General features: G+C 39.6%; 1 pseudogene; it reads left to right on the top strand.

Annotated features, from left to right (window-relative positions):
• Window positions 1-2,900: 2,900 nt before the first annotated feature.
• Window positions 2,901-3,303, top strand: LOC124511512 (prefoldin subunit 4-like; annotated as a pseudogene).
• Window positions 3,304-7,746: the final 4,443 nt, after the last annotated feature.

Raw genomic sequence — 7,746 nt, 5'->3', positions numbered from 1 at the left:
GCCATTGTTTGGAGCAAACGTGAACAGGAGTTTGAGTATAAATGCTGAAAACATACACTTTCCACTACCGCATTTATACTGCATTGTAAGGGTTCCTTTGTAAGCCTAACTCCTCTACTAGGCTAGGAGCTTCCTGAGTCTGGGACTGTGTCTTCAAGGCCTTAGCCACTGTTGGGCTGACAGTGAAAGTCACACCATGCTTGTTGAATATGAGAAAAAAAATAAATGCTACAAACGCAAAGAGGGCTGCCCCCAAATGATAACGTAAGTTTGAAAGCTGATGTGGCACTGAAGTATTTACGAGAGAGAGCACAGAGACTGACTGTATGGAATCATCAGCGGCATCAAATCCTAAGTATCTGACCATCTGGAGAGCAGAGTATTTGAGCACAACCGTGGATGTCAAGATGGGTCTAGAGATTGTTGCTTGTCGACATATACCTCTCAGTGTGACGTATGAGGGAAAACTATTTAGAAACAGGGAAATTGAAAAAAAAAAATGAGCCTTGCACTAACTAGATTCAGATAATTCAGTATTTTCACCACTAAACCGCAGAGATCTAGATTACTAGGGAATAGCAATTGTTTCGAATGAAATCTCACTCTGGGTGAGCTAGTTGGTGTTAGCGTAATGAGTTTTTTGTGTACTAGGCTTAATAAAAAAAAAGCGTATTAGTCGTTTCACACAAATATGGTAGAGTTGATGAATTACTCGTAAGGAAGGCAAATAACCCCTAGTCGTAATTCTCTTATTTCAAAATACAGAAGTTTACCCTTAAGCACGTAGAATCTTTGATGACGATATAGGCCCAGATAAATGAAGTGATCTGCTCAAGTCACATGGCTAATTAATGATGAAGTGTAAGATTAGAATGTAGGTCTTGCAACCCCGTATCTGCTATACTTTCCACCACATTAGTGGTTTTCAATTCGCGTCCTGCAGATCCTGCCGGCGCCCTGGACAGGGCATGGGGGCTTGAAGGGCACTGTTCCACTTTTGGTCTCATGCTTTCTGTTCAGGTAGGCACACTGGACTTTAGTGCATAGGTATCCAGATTTGTGGATTTCATGCCAGTAAAAAAAACCCCAAAAAACTATATACAATTACCATCATGTCAAAAGAGAAGGGATATTTTAGGTACACATTGAAAAAATTTTTAAGAAGAGATATTTTAATGCAAAAGACTTTTGGAAGGACAGAATCTCAAAATAAATGGAGATTCTTTTTTTTAATGTTTATTATTTATTTTTGAGAGAGAGAGAGGGACAGAGTACAAGCGGGGGAGGGGCAAAGAGAGAGGGAGACACAGAATCCAAGGCAGGTTCCAGGTCCCGAGTTGTCAGCACAGAGCCCAACACAGGGCTCGAACCCAGGAACTGTGAGATCATGATCTGACCTGAAGTCGGATGCTTAACTGACTGAGCCACCCAGGCAACCCAAATGGAGATTCTTGATAAAGCACAACACTACCCCACATTGTCCTCATTTCTTAAGGATCACAGAAAAAAGCCGGTACGGAAAGTCACTGTTCTGTGGACCTGAATTTGGGAAGCAATTGTTTTATGGAAAGAACATAGAATTTGGGTCTTAAACACATCATAGTTATGGGGCATCCTCAGGTGAGTCCTTTTGATCTCTGTCTTCTATCCACAAAGTTCAGTAACTCCTCACCCACCCACTGCTAGGTTTATTCCTCCACCAAAGAATTGAGTTTGGTTATTCTCACAATGTGGCCTCAGGACTCCCTGCAACAGAGCCATCTGAGGTACATATTACAAGCCCAAGTTCCTTGGCCCCACCCTGGGTGCAGTTCTCGGGAATGGGGTCTAATTCTAAGGAAACCCAGGTTCTTATTTTTCAAATGATGGTTGATAATATCTGCCCTAATCACTGCAGAGTCTGGTGGTAATATTACAAGGATAGAATTCCTTTGAGAATCTGCAGCAGCTGTAAAAGTGGAAATGAGAACAGGAAAAAAACAAGAGCAAGAACGACAAGAATGAAGAGAGTATCTGAAGAAGTCAAATCACTCATTTTTTCACAGTCTGTATTCTCATCCTATGAACAGGGGTTGTGAACACGACTGGTGACTTTTTAACCCCCTTTTAGAAGCTAAACTATTTTCAAGCAATATCTTTTAAAAAACAATTCAATGTTTATATATTTCTGAGACAGAGACAGAGCATGAGTAGGGGAGGGGCAGAGAGAGAGACACAGACACAGAATCCAAAGCAGGCTCCAGGCCCTGAGCTGTCAGCACAGAGCCTGACGCGGGGCTCGAACTCACAAACCGTGAGATCGTGACCTGAGCCGAAGTCAGTTGCTCAACCGACTGAGCCACCCAGGCGCTCCTCAAGCAGTATCTTTCAATGAAGCATCATCTTTAGATAAATACAGAGTTGCCCTGATAGACGTGACCAGGCACCCTGTCCCTTCAGCATCCCCTCTCAGATACCAGTAGCCTCTGAGGTCCCCCCCAGTAGATAACAGAATGATTTGATCTTTGAGGCATCATTCTGGCTCCAGAGAAGGTAAATCTAACCATCAAGCACCAGTCATCAACCAATGCCCCTGGTGTGACTATCATCAGCATAATCAGAAGATACTACCCTTAACTTAAAAAAAAAAAAATCCATTACTGTTCTTAAGGCAGAGGTTCTAACCAAGTAAACCGTCTCCTTTCTTTCTTCATAGGACCTATGGAATCTGTCTCTTACTTTCCATCCTCCATGGCCACAGCCACAGTATAAATCTCTAGAAACTATCTGAGACACTCAGATAGTTTTGTAAACTTCCTGGTGTTTTCTTTCTTCATGTATAAATGTGTATGTTATGTCTCAATTTTTGTGCTTTAAGTAAAAATGACATTTTCAGACAAAAACAAAAACAAAAAGCCAAGATGGCGGCCACCATGAAGAAGACGGCTGCAGAGGTTGTCAATGTTACTTTAGAAGATCAACAAAAGATAAACAAATTGGCACAGAATGCAAGTAGAATCACAGAGCTGAAAGAGGAAATAGAAGTAAAAAAGAAACAACTCCAAAACTTAGGAGATGCTTGTAAGGACATCATGCTTGCAGACGATGATTGCTTAATGATACCCTATCAAATTGGGATGTTTTCATTAGCCATTCTCAAGAAGAAACACAGGAAATGTTAGAAGAAGCAAAGAAAAATTTGCAAGAAGAAATTGATCCCCTAGAAGCCAGAGTGGAATCAATTCAGGGGGCGTTACAGATTTGAAAGTTCAGTTATATGCAAAATTCGGGAGCAACATCAACCTCGAAGCTGATGACAGTTAAACATTTTATAATGCTTTTTTAAAATGTGTTTAATAAACTTGAATATCGTTTAAAACGACAATTTCCCTTCTTCAAATGACATGGAAAGCAAAACTTTCTTTTTTTAAATTTTTCATTTATTGAATGGAAACTTGCCTATTTTCACCTGTCTTGCTTATTTATTTTATGTTTTTAACAGAAGAGAGTATTCATCTATGTATTTTGCATAACTATTCTATCAAGGGTAGGGGCTTTATGTCATGTTATTAAAATTGGTTAAGCAACAACAAAAAAAGGCTGTCCTGACCTTCAGACCCCTTTAGTTAACTGCAAGCCTTCTTTCTAACTCCTTGTCTTGTCACAAATCCAACTGTGATCAGGTTTCTGTTCCTATCCCTACAGTCCTCACAGGGATACTTCAAACTCATCACCTGCCAAACTGCTCACATTCTCTGGCTGCTTTCATTGACGAGCACATTTGTCTAGGGCTCTTGCTGAACAATCAGGCTCCAACCTCTTGTTCCCCACCCTTGACATGTATTTCACTCAGTGTCCCCATCTTGGTGGACAGAAGATTCGACCGTTCACCTAGGTGTTGAGGTCAAATCTTTGGATTCGTTCCTGACACATTTGCTCTCCTCACGTCCTATTCAGCCTGAGTCCTGTCACAGCCATGAAAGGATGGCCGCTTTTCTTCCCCCGTGCTCAGCTCACTCCGCTCCAGCTCCCTGGATTGCTTGCTGTTCAGGCACATCAAGCACATTCCAGTTTGTCCATGTTGGGTCCTCTACCTGGAATACTCCCCCCCCCCCCCCCACACACACACATATCCGCATGGATACAATCGTTCGTTTCATTCAGGTTTCTGTTTGAATGTCATCTCTTCATAGAGGTCTTACCTAACCACCCTATTTAAAACAGTCCTTCCAGGGGCGCCTGGGTGGTTCAGTAGGTTGAGCGTCCAACTTCAGCTTAGGTCATGCATGATCTCACGGTCTGTGAGCTCGAGCCCCGCATCGGCCTTGCTGCTGTCAGCATAGATCCCACTTCTGATCCTCTGTCCCCTCTCTGCCCCTACCCTACTTGTGTGTGCGTGCGTGCTCTCTCTCTCTCAAACATAAATAAAACATTTTTAAAAATTTAAAAAATGGTGCTTCCGTTGCTCTGTCTTTACCCTGATTTATTATTTTTTTCATAATATTACCACCTGAAATTCAATTATATACACTTTCGTTGATATGTTTACTATCTGGTTCTGTTCTCCTGAGATATTCAGCCACACGAGTTCTGAAATGTAACTGTGTGTTTAACCCAGTATCCCCAGTATTAAGAATAATACAGACTCTTAGAAGGTGTCTGATCAATACTAGGAAGGAAAGAAAGGGAAAAATTTGATTTTGTTCTTAAAGCCCTCATTTCATCAACTACTCTTTTACACTTAATGTCAACGTACATTGACATATTTAAAAAATTTAATTGCGGTAAAATACACATAAAATTTACTGTCTTAACCATTTTCGAGTGTATAGTTCAGGGGCATTCACATTGTTGTACAACCATCACCATCCTCTATCTCCAAAACTCTTCTCATTTTGCAAAACTAAAACTTTGTACCTATTAGAGAACAACTCCCCATTTCTCCCACCTCTAGTCCCTGGAAACCACTATTGTACCTTCTGTTTCTGTGAAGTCGACTATCTAGGTATCTCATACAGGTGGAATCCTACAGTATTTGTCTTTTTTGTGACTGGCTTATTTCACTTAGCATAATGTCCTCGAGGTTCATCCGCGTTGTAGCATGTCGCTCGGTGTCAGAACTTCCTTCCTTTTTAAGGCTGAGTGATACCGCATTTGTATGTATATACCGCGTTTTGTTTACCCATTTGCCCATCAACTGGACAACTGGGTTGCTTCTGCCTTTTGGCTATTTTGAATAATGCTGCTGTGAAAATGAGTGTACAAATATCTCTTTGAGACCCTGCTTTAAATTCTTTTGGACACATACCCAGAAGTAGAATTGCTGGATCATATGGTAATTCTATTTTTACTTTTTTTGAGCATCTGCCATGCTGTTTTCCATAGCAGCTGCATCATTTTGTATTCCTACCAGCAGTGAACAAGTGTTCCAATTCCTCCCCATCCTCACCAATACTTGTCATTTTCTGTTTTTTTTGGATAGTAGTCATCCTAAGGGGTGTGAGGATGTCATTCATTTGGTTTTGATTTGCATTTCTCTCATGAATAGTGATATTGAGCATCTTTCACATACCTGTTGGCCATTTGTATGTCTTTTCCGGAGAAAGGTCTATTTAAGTCCTTAGCCCATTTTTGAAGTTTTGGGTTGTTTGTTTCTTACTGTTGCTGTTGAGCTAGCTGTAGGAGTTCTTTGTATATTCTGGGTATTAATCCTTTATGATAGATGTATGATTTATAAATTACTTTCTCTCATTCAGGGGGTTGCTAAATACTGTATATTTTTAATTCCTTGAGTTGGTTGGTGTCCTCTTAACCTGTCCATAATTTATTTTGGAGGGTCTACTCCTAGAGAAGAGAGATGGTGCCTCGGTTTGACCCGTGCAATTCTTAGCAAACAAGGCTGTCTATGTAGGCTTTCTGAGGATGATTACAAAACGATGCAGGATACTATTTGGTATCATTTTTCGTTCAATAGTGGCCAACAAATGAAAGTACAACTGGTAATTAAAAGCACATAATGTTGCCTGATTATGAATAAAATGTCCCAGCTCACTAGAGCATAATTCCTACAGCATTAGTGGAGAATTAACTAGCTTTATTAAAGATTTGGAGGACTAGTCACTTTTTCATCATCCTTTAATTAAAACCTCTACATCTTGCCCTTGAAAGCCTTTGTTTCTTACCCATTATTTTCATTCTTTATTCTGTCTTTAAAAAACGAGGATGAAAAATTTTAAAAAGCACAAAAGTTTTTAAATGAGCTTTTCATGCTCTGTAATAATAGAAAGGCATAGTTTTCTAAAATATTGAGGAAACATAAGATTTTAATGTTCTTTGAACTAGAAGGCCAAGAAAAAGAAGAAAAGCAGTGTGGTTAGCAGAACATTTTGGATTTAACGTTCTTTTATAGGCTGAAAGAAATTTATATGAATATACAATTTCTTCCCACCTCCCTGTTTACACCAGATTAAAGATACCACGGTCCACGGGTACCAGTACAAAGTCTTACGGCACAAATCGTCCAGTCATAGCACAGCTTACTTTACTTCTTTGTGTGGAATAGTTATTTGCCCTTGGAAAATGGCACAGCAAGACAGCCTCCCTCAACCTTGGCTCCCCTCCCCTCCCAAAGACCCACACCTGAGTGCTACACACAGTGCTGGATGGACACATACAGACATTCAATAGAAGTTGCTGAAATTAATTAATAATTTAAGTCCCATTAGCCAGGATTTGTTGGGTATTATGTGCCAGACTTCCTGCTGTGTGCTTCACAGTCATGATGTCACAATGCCAGAGGCAACTCTTGTCACTTCATGACCATGAAACTATTTACACTCAATTCCATATTTCTCCCCATAAGCCCCCAGTTATGGACTTTTTCCCCCCTCTAAAAATTCTACTGTATGCTACTTAAGGAAAGGAGAAGTTGCTTGGTATTTTTTATTTTGATTTTGGGACTCCCATCTCTAAATCCTTTTATGCAAGTAGACCTTATTACATAGGTAATTTCAGCCCAGCTGAGAAGAAATCTAGGAATAACATATTTTTTGTTTCATCTTCTGTTACTGAATGTAGCCTGATGCCTTTTGCAAGAAGAAAAAAACTGACATTACGTATGTGATAAAGAATCTGAGTGATAGAAAGCAATAAGAGAGCCAGCTAACTTTCTACACCAGGATTATTATTTGTATGATTAAAATATAAAGACACCTGAATTTATCTTTTCTGTTTATTCTATTTGAATCTCATAAAGTCTATGTCTCTGCTTTCTTCTAAATATTGTTTTCCATATTTCAAACATCCAATTAGGTAAACACAATGCAAAGTGAGATGATACACTGTTTGGAAAACCATAAAATTATAGAGTTGATAGACTTCCATTATAATCCAATTTTCATTCTGTCATAATTTTCCAAAAGGGCTTCCTTTGGGGTTGAAACTTTCTAAGCTTGATTTCAGCTCAAAGCAGAGTGTTTTGATTCACCTGAATTTGGAGAAGGAAGATTCAACTCAACCTTTTCTCTGCTGATCATATGAATTTCTTTCCTAGCAAAACAGATCAGGCTTAATCTCTTTTTTTTTTTTTTTTTTTTTTTTGATGTAGCCTCTGACACATTTCAGGAGCCCCTCTCCTTAATTCTTGGGCACTTAACAAAATTATTCCAGTCATGCAAGTGGTACAGAAGATGATGACATAATGATGAGGTCACATTCATTGCCCTGTCTCTGTCCAGTCCTACCTTTTGCACAGTGTATACCCTAGTA

This window comes from Lynx rufus, unplaced genomic scaffold (assembly GCF_022079265.1).
Source record: "Lynx rufus isolate CCGP_SWC_20201006 ecotype Redwood Valley unplaced genomic scaffold, mLynRuf1.p SCAF_1, whole genome shotgun sequence".
NCBI classification, from domain to species: domain Eukaryota; kingdom Metazoa; phylum Chordata; class Mammalia; order Carnivora; family Felidae; genus Lynx; species Lynx rufus.
The sequence above is the reverse complement of the archived record's forward strand: the minus strand, read 5'-3'. Positions and strand labels throughout refer to the sequence as shown.